This window comes from Carex rostrata, chromosome 5 (assembly GCF_964058835.1).
Source record: "Carex rostrata chromosome 5, lpCarRost1.2, whole genome shotgun sequence".
In the NCBI taxonomy this organism is placed as follows: domain Eukaryota; kingdom Viridiplantae; phylum Streptophyta; class Magnoliopsida; order Poales; family Cyperaceae; genus Carex; species Carex rostrata.
The window spans coordinates 7,730,555-7,740,121 of NC_135922.1; the positions used below are offsets into that span (position 1 = coordinate 7,730,555).

A 9,567-nucleotide genomic window follows, 5' to 3' on the forward strand; every position below is an offset into this window, starting at 1 on the left:
AGATATAACCACATATACCAATTCAGTTCCAAACATACACAAGTGTCACAGCATACAAAAATCTAAGTATATATATATATATATATACATATCACCTCACATACACATATATATCATACATATATAAAAGTAGCACCATATAACCATAAACCCAAAACCTGACAAGTATCATAGATATCATACAAGTCACTGGTGAAAAGGACAAATACCAAGGCCTAAGACTGCCGTGCCTCTCCGCTACCAGCTGCGCCAGATCCTGAAAAAGAATAACCCAACGGGCGTGAGAATAAATTCTCAGTGCGATAATTTGCCACAACGGATCCCTGGACTTGGAATCAAGTTTTATTTTCAAAAAGAAAACACATTCAACACAGTGCATATATATATACAGTATATAAAGCTAAATGCATATACCTGACAGCAGTTAATCAAATGAAATCACAACAGAGGAATTACTAAATCGAATCTCAAGTTAAAGAACATATAGGGCTTAATTCTTTTAATTACGTCTGGTAGCAACTACAGATGTACCATCCAACTGGACCCTTCGTTCCCGTCGACACCTGTAGGGTTCCAGACACCTACAGATGGACCACCAATTACCACCCTAATGTTGACACCCATCTGTAGTGCTTGGCTTAACCGTTTCCTAAGTTTCTGGTTACAAGTCATATTCAGAAAATTCACTCAATTCCTTTAGAACGTAATCTCAATCGATCATTCAAATGCATATCACACCGGATAATGCTTTAGACGTTCACACTAGTCACCCATATTCATACAATCCACAAATCATCACATTTGCCCCTGCCTCAACCGGTTGAGGGCTTACGGCAGCCTAGGTAAACTAAAGCTTTAGAGTCCTACCAAAACCTGCGCGCCAGGTTTTGCAATTTCGTCACTCTTTGGTGACATATTCCATTCCTTTCCTTTTTCCAATTCCGGTGACTTTTCATCTAAGATCAGATCATAATAGATCGACACAATTATAAACCATACCAGTATGCAAGTCATTCAAATTAAAGAATTCAGATTCAATCATATTTGGGCTATGCTTATGCAATGCACAATTCATATAATGCAATCAATAAATATTCAACATGTCAAACGAAACAACAATTTAATTCTGAAAATAAAATATCAGACAAGTCCAGAAACCCCGCACCTGAATAAGCTGCTCGTATACCAACCTTACGTCTCAGGCGTCTCGTGAGATCCCGAACTCGGTTGCCTTATAGATTCTATTTAGATTGTATACAATTAGGGTTTAATCAGCTATCGTTACTATATAATTAACATTCGTATAGATACGGTTCGATATTCCTTTGATTTGGCTTAAAATACACCATGTATAACAATTCTGCACTGTAATTGCGGCCCGTAGCCCAAACAATTGCGGCCCGCAGAACATACAGTGCAGTACAGTGAAACAGATCGGAATTTTGGTTAAGTATCCTGTCTTGGTTGCGGCCCGCAAGGCCCACTATTGCGGCCTGCAATTATGGTACAGAAATTCATTTCCTTTGGTTCTTAATCCGTTCGATCGAGGCCCGGTTTAGGTTCAGTTAATTCCCGCATTTTCCCGATCATATATAGTACTATAGTTGGTACCTTATATCACATTTCATCACCCTATATATATATATATACATATATTCATAACAATTCACACTTTGTCAAATTAAACGATAATTTGGTCGATACAAGTTTGAATACTCGATTAAACAATCAATCGGGTTTCCAATCGAAATATAACAACCAATTCCAGAATTTTCAGAATATCACAACTTTAATAACCTTTTCAAATACTAAACCCTAGCTCAAGAACCCTAAACTCAAATTCACAATTTCAAACTCAACAATCAAACAATTGGACTTGAATACAACAAATTGAACTCAAATTCAAGCTTTAAGCAAAACAATTCCAAATCAATTCAAAGCTAGGGTTTTCAAATAAAACTTGAAAGATAGAGATATATACCAATTTAATTGCTTAATCGAGTAGAGGGTTTCGTTTGGATCTCGAATCTACAGACGGTTCGATCGATCGCACGATTCTCACCCTTTCCCTTTCTCTCTTCCTTTTCTCCCTTGCACACTCTCTCTCTCTTTTCTGTTTTTTTTTTTTCTCACGGTACTAATGGTACCGATTGGTACAAGGAGGTGCTTATGACAAGAATTTGGTAAATTTGCTAATAAGTCCCTCTATATTTCTTATATTACACAAGGGTACATTTCATACATATAAGACCTTATGTAACTTTTAATGCATCCTATTCCTTATAAATTCAACATTACATATATCTACAAATATTTGTAATTGATATATATATATTTACATAAACTCATTTATTTTATTTCTAATGCATCTTAGCAAATCTTTAAAATTTATACTCACATATATACATGCACAATTATACACACAAAATTCACAATAATAAATATATACATATAAATATACATATATGTTAAATTAATATGTAAATTTCTTTATTTTCACTTCTAAATGCATATTTTGCAAAATAAACCCTCATATATATATATATATATATATATATATATATTCATTATAATCGAGTTCAGAACGTTACATATATATATATATATATATATATATATATAGGGCTATATATCTTAATTATTGCTTCACTCTTTTAAAATAAAATTTTGTCCGTTATGGATTTTTAGATCTACTATTATGTATTGTTTAATTGGATGAAGGGCAGAGAAAAAGTGGTAAGACAAGAGATAAAATTTCATAAATAGTTTTTATTTGATTAAAAATTTAATAGATAATGAAGTTATTCTTTTGACTTTACTGTACTCCTCAAAATTTTGAACTTTTTACTCTTCAAAATATAGTGTAACGGAAGAAGACAAGATCAATAAAATAAGAGAATAAAATACAAATTATATCCTTGACCTCCATTTTTCTTCATCTCCGGGTGGGTGTTGTAATTGTCATTTTTATTACTTAATTTTGTAAGCCAATTAATTTATGTTAGTATGTACTCAGATCTCTTCCTCGTCACTCATTGAATTTCAATTTAATTGTAGTTTTCAGTTAAATTATGAATATTATTGTAATTTTTCATAAAAAAATCCCATCAAATTTTTTTTATAAAATATGTTGGTTTATAAGAATATTTTTTAACAAAATATTATTCAAAAAAATCTCTAGACAATATTTTGCTACCTATGAATAGTCTACAGTCTGAATTGATTTATTCATGGCAGTACATAACCCGCAAATCATACCAATAAAATCCAAGTACGTCTTTGCTTAAGCTTATTTTTTTTAGCCTTTGGTTCACTAATTATATATACGTACTCTTGCTAAGGACCAATAAATAACATTTCTACTTGCAATTTGCAAGAGGAAAAAAAAAAACTGAAAATGGTTTAGTATCGAATTATTTTCCTGTTGAACACGGTCGTCTATTCTGCACACTAATAATTGTATAATATCTAACTAAATGTTATAATATATAGAGAGTCGTGGATGGATACGAAAATTATTGTTTAGTTGCACTCTTATTATCGAAATGTGACCGAAATTGTCAACTAAATATTTCTGTTTGGAGTTGAGAAAGAATTTCTAACAAAGTATTTCTGTGAGGTACAATCCTTGACCTTTATGCATTAAAAAATACTAAATTTCATGCAAATATTATTATATATATAAAATAAATTTTGTTTGGTATTATCCTTGATCATGTGTGTACATGACAGTGATTGCATTTAGTGGAGTCGTTAGAAAAAAAATAATGTTGGAAGAGATCTACTGATAAGTAGCTTAAAAAATTGAACTGAAAAAGGATGTACATTTGTACTAGCTCTTCAAGGCATTTCTCAGCTCGGTCCTCTATTGTTCTAGCACCAGTGGCGAAACTAGGAATGATCAGTAGGGGGGCCTAACTAGTTTCTCTCAGGAGATTGATTGCTCAATCACATGCCCTCGTCATCTCGTCGTGGAGCCCAGTCGCAAGAGTGCCCAGTCACCAAGGGCCCATAAACAATGTAGGGGGTGCCAGATTTTTTTTTATTAAAGGGCTCTGTATATTTTTCTGTGCCAAGGGGGGGCTAGAGCCCAGGTTGGCCCAGGCGCTGGTTCCGCCATTGTCTAGCACTATCTTTCGGTATGATCCCTTCAGCTGAGGAATAGTGTCACACCCCAAAATACAGGTATAACAGCCTGCCGCGTATATTTATTAAAACATATACGCAAAACAGTGGATCTTTTATATGCATTACCAATAACACCATTATATATTAACCACATCTCAATATTTATGAAATTATCTGACATAATACGACAATGTTTTAGAAATGCCTCCCGCATCCTGTCAGTTACAACAACCCAAAACCTCAGTATTATGTGGTTATGCTGTCAGATGCAATCCAAAACCGTCTCTCCGTATCCGTGTAATAAACCTGAAAATAACCCAAAGGGTGGGGGTGAGAAATAATAATAACATTATCTCCCAGTGCGAATTTGCCACAATCAGGCCACTGGACTTGCAATCAATCCATATCCAGAATTAAATCCTCGCAACTTGATATTAACAATTCAGTTCATATATATTAAATGAATGCATATGCTAAATCACAATATTCAATCGAATCCCAACTCATAGAATTTCAAATGAAGCTCAACATATACATTAGGCTTAAACTCAGATTGTCAGGTCTGGTAACACATACAGATGATCCACCAACTTGTCACACAGGTGGCCACGCTAAACCCACACCTGCCGGTACTCAGTACCATCCAATGACCCTCATCTGATGTGCTTAGGCTTATACCATTAATTAAAGTCTGGTTCATAGTCAGATAATATTTCGTATGCAATAAACTCGGAAACGGTAATTCTCAACACATTAAACAAACCTGTCATTCCGGTCCCATACTGGATATGACATCAATCAGACGTCTCTTTATAGTCACCCATAGTCACCGTCAGAATCAGAATCAGAATCAGATTCCCCCTCCCAACCGGTACTGGGATTAGCGAGGGCCGTTCACCATATGCGCATAAGGATTCCGTAACCAAAGTCTAGTCTATAGCTCCTAGACTTTGCAGAGCTCAACAGATTTCCATAAACATAAACTTGTGGTGACTCAATCATAATTCAGAATAGGAGAATCATACAAACGGTAAACCGTACAAAATGATAGGTCAACAATATCACACAAAATTCAGTTATAATTTGATTGGGATATGCACATGATTCACACATCTCAAATAATGCAGCAAACAATCATTCGACATGACAAAGGAATAACAATTTAATTCTTAAAAATGTAATATCAAACAAGTCCAGTAACCCTGCACCTGATAATGTAGGGAAATAGAGCGATCAATTGTGAAATTTGATCCGACAGTTCGTCAACTCTCGCTTTGCAGAATCTATACATGCCTTATAACTAGCGATCCAGAAATTCGATTTTGATTACAATTGAATGCGCCTAATCATCTTCAAGGAATGGATTTTGACTATCCATCAGTATTGAAAATTTTTACAAGACCTTTTCATTTTCTCTCTTTTTTTTTTCTTCTTTTTTTTTTTCTTTTTTCTTCCGAGAGAGAGACCAAATGAACTCCTTGAAGTGATTTTGGAAAAATCGATTAGAGGATGGAGATGAATGCATGATAGCCGCGTGTCTCAAATGCCACGGTCACTGTGTTTCGTTTTTTTTTTCTTTTGAGTTTACATATTTTATAAAATAAACCCTCAAAGTTACTTAATTTATAATTAATCCAAAATTGTTTGAAAAAGAAACTTCATAAACAATTCTTATAATTAAATTATTAATTAAGATTCCTGAATTGATAAACAAATTTAATAATTATGCCACGTTGGCATTTTCTAATTTTAATTACCTTTCTAATATGTATTGAAAATAATAGTTTCAAGTATATCGATTATGATTGTATACAGTCAAATACATATTTTCAAAATGTTTATAATTACTGGTGATTACTTCGGATTAGTAAAATTTATTATGTTACACGTTATGTATTTTCTTGAAAAAAAATGTTATTCAAATGTTCATATATTATTGTTACTTATAAATTTTATATTTGTATTTTACAGAATGTTACAAATAGCAACTGGCAAATGTTCTCCTTCAGTTTGACAATGAAAATGTGCGTATATGTCCTCCTTCTATCCCACTTTGTATCACCTAAGGTATATCAAAATTGTGAGTTTTGGTCCTGACCGTTCGATTTGTTTTGACATGAATATTAAAAAAACACCCTGTACGATCATACCAAATGAATTCATATTCTAATCAGACTGTTGAGATCTAACCTCAAAATTTAATTGAGGATCAACATTTGATTGATCTAGTGACAAAGATAATCTTCTATGTGTGAAAGGTTGCATGTTCAAAATCCAAATAGAAAAATTCCTTGTGAATACTAATTAAATAGTTTGGTGACTTGATATCTATCATTTACTAAAAAGACCTCAAATTTTGAATTAACTTAGAGAATCTCTCGAGGGAGGTGTTTTTGAGGCAATGAAAAACAATTGAAATGGATCTTTCATGCGGCTTTCATGTATCACGAAATGTGAAAAAAAAAATATTATCTAATGTCAAGAGTTGATAATTAACCTTTCTATAATTTTGACAATATTATTCTCTTCCTTCTCTCTAGCTACTCTCGAATTATACAAGCAGTGATACTATTTTTATTTTGTGACAGATAATTTATTTTATGTATGAAATGACTAAAATATTCTTAAATGTTTACAGTATACAAATATATATATGTTTAATGATTTTTTTTTTTTGAAGGTTAGTGGAGATTTCCACTAAGATATATTGATGTAAAAAAACTGTACAGGGTGGCTATTAGGATGAGAAGATCCCCATAGCCATATTAAATTACAAATTAGCTCAACTCCTGAAAAGCTCTGATAGTAAAACTAAGAAATCACCAATGGCACCCAGCCCTCCCCTCACACTGTTGCATCTAGCTAAATAGCATCCAATTATGTGCATCCATTGCTGCATCATTAATTAAATTAAACTCTGGTTTGCTCTTTTGGGTAAAGGTTCTTCTATTCCTTTCCTTTCAAATAGCCCACGATCCCGCTGCCCAGGATACATCCCATTTGCGTTTTCTTTGGCCTGACAGGCTATGTCTGCCATCCCACCAGATATCAACGTGGTTGTTGCCCCTTCCTGGCGGGTGGTTTTGATGCGCGAGTAGGCCCACCCAGAAATTCGTTGAATATGTACATGTCCGCATTAGGTGATCCGAGGACTCACTTAGCCCGTTATTACATAGCACGCATCCCTGTGTTATCGTACAACCTCTCGACACCAGTACCTCCTGCGTGAGGACTCTGTCATTCATTAATAGCCATAGAAAGATGCGTACTTTTGTCGGAATTTTAAGTTTCCATAATACCCCATGGTATTCCGAATGTACTCCTGATTCCTGCATCATTCTATACGCAGACGAGCAGGAGAATGTCTTTGTGGAAGTCCATCTCCATTGCAGCGTTTGTGTGGTCGTATCCAGTTTTACCGAGGCGGAGAAGAAAGGTATCAATAATGCTAATTCTTTGAGAAAAGAAGTGGGATCAATTGCTTCTGCAAGTTGCGTGTAATTCGTGATGTTGTACAGTTGGCGCACAGTCGACGACCATAGACCTTCCTGATCGTGTTGCAGTTTCCAGAGCCACTTGGTTAGCAGTGCCTGATTTTGTCCATCCAAGGAGATTACTCCCATGCCACCATTGCATTTAAGCGTGCATATTGTTTCCCAATTCATTAGACAGTTAATTCCCTTGCAGGGTGCGTTTCCTCTCCATAGGAATCTCCTTCTTATTTTGTCAATCTGTTTAATGATTCCCTTCGGAAGCCTTGTTGCTTGCATGTAATGTATTGGCATTGCCGATAGTACCGCCTTCACCAAGGTAACTCTACCCCCATAGGAAAGGAAATTTGATTTCCAGCCATCCATCTTCCTTTGCACTGATTGAACCATAGGTTGGTAATCGATTATTCGCAGTTTTTTAATAGATAATGGTAGCCCCAGGTACGAGATTCGTAGATCCACTTGCGGTGATGCCAGGATTCTTTGCACCGTATGTATGAGGTTCTGGGGGATTGAAATCGGGACAAAAGCACTCTTTGCTTTGTTTACCTTGAGGCCCGAGAGCTCTTCGTATACCTTTAAGATCTGTGTAATTATTTTTAGGGTCAATGGATTGGCTTCGGAAATGATGACCGTGTCATCCGCAAACTGGATTGTTTTTGGATGCATATGCACAAAAGGCGGCATGGCTTGTTTCGCATTGTGCATAAAACTGCTCAAGGAGTCAGCGATTATGATGAAGAGCATTGGGGACAGAGGATCCCCTTGTCTGAGCCCTCTCTCATGCGAGAAGGAATCAGTGACTGACCCGTTTACGCTGATAGCTGAAGTTGACGAGCGAAGGATTGCTAGCACAGAACCAATCCATTTTGGTGGGAAACCCCTCTCAATCAAGAGATTTGTGAGAAAACACCAGTCAACCGTGTCAAAGGCCTTCTCAAAGTCCACTTTGTACAAAATAGCCGGCAACCTCCTTTTATTGCAAAAAGCTAGGAATTCCCTCGCGACTAAGAATGACTCCATCAGTGATCGGCCTTTAACAAAAGCCGTTTGGTTTGGGTTTAATGATTTATTAATTGGGAAAAAGATAGTAATTTTTTTTAATTAATGTAGGTGCTTTTAAATATTCGTAATATACGAGATGTTTATTTAAACTTATTTAGTTTAATTTTTTCTTTGTATATTTTATTATTTTGATAGGAAAAATATATTTGTATGAATAATTAAAATTAATTTTAATTTGTACATGAAAGACAACGAAAGTTATAATGTAAAAATTATTACAATTAAATTTACAACTGATATTTAAAATTGTGATGTATAAATTAATCAAGGATATTATGATCATTTCATACATAAAATTGAGAATTAAACAGTGATTAATTGTTATAATTAAATTTAAAATTCAAACCTATTGCAAATTAAATGCTTAAAAATCTTCCATAATTATATCAGAAATAATACTCTTGTAGAACATATATTGGCTAATGTTGCTATGGAAACTGAAACGTTTTTGTTATCAAAATTTTATGATTTCACTAAAATAATAATTTTAAATAGCTCCATGAACACATGAAGGCAGTATATTCGAGAGAATTCTTATGAAATTCAATTTTCTTTAAGTAAAGGTTGGAGGTCAACTCATCCAACTATATATATATTTAATATTTATAAAGACTTTTTTCATTTAGATTTTGAACGTGCAATCTCTCAAACGGAAAGAATTACCTTGCTATTAGATCAAAGGCTGGTCCACAAAATTCAAATATGTTAAAAGTTAGTTTGTTCCAACTCTAAAATTTAATTTATACTTCATGTCTTCTATTTATACGACACTCACCAACTCATTTATAAATAATATAAAGGTTCTCAAGTTAGTCAAACTGATAATAAAGCATACGATATTCCTAAAATTCGGAATTATTATTTCTAGAATATTAATAACAAA

At 34.2% G+C, this 9,567-nt stretch overlaps 1 pseudogene; it reads right to left on the minus strand.

The window, feature by feature from the left end:
- The window catches only part of LOC144553791 (uncharacterized), an 87,927-nt pseudogene extending 87,303 nt beyond the window's left edge, over positions 1–624 (minus strand).
- Positions 625–9,567: the final 8,943 nt, after the last annotated feature.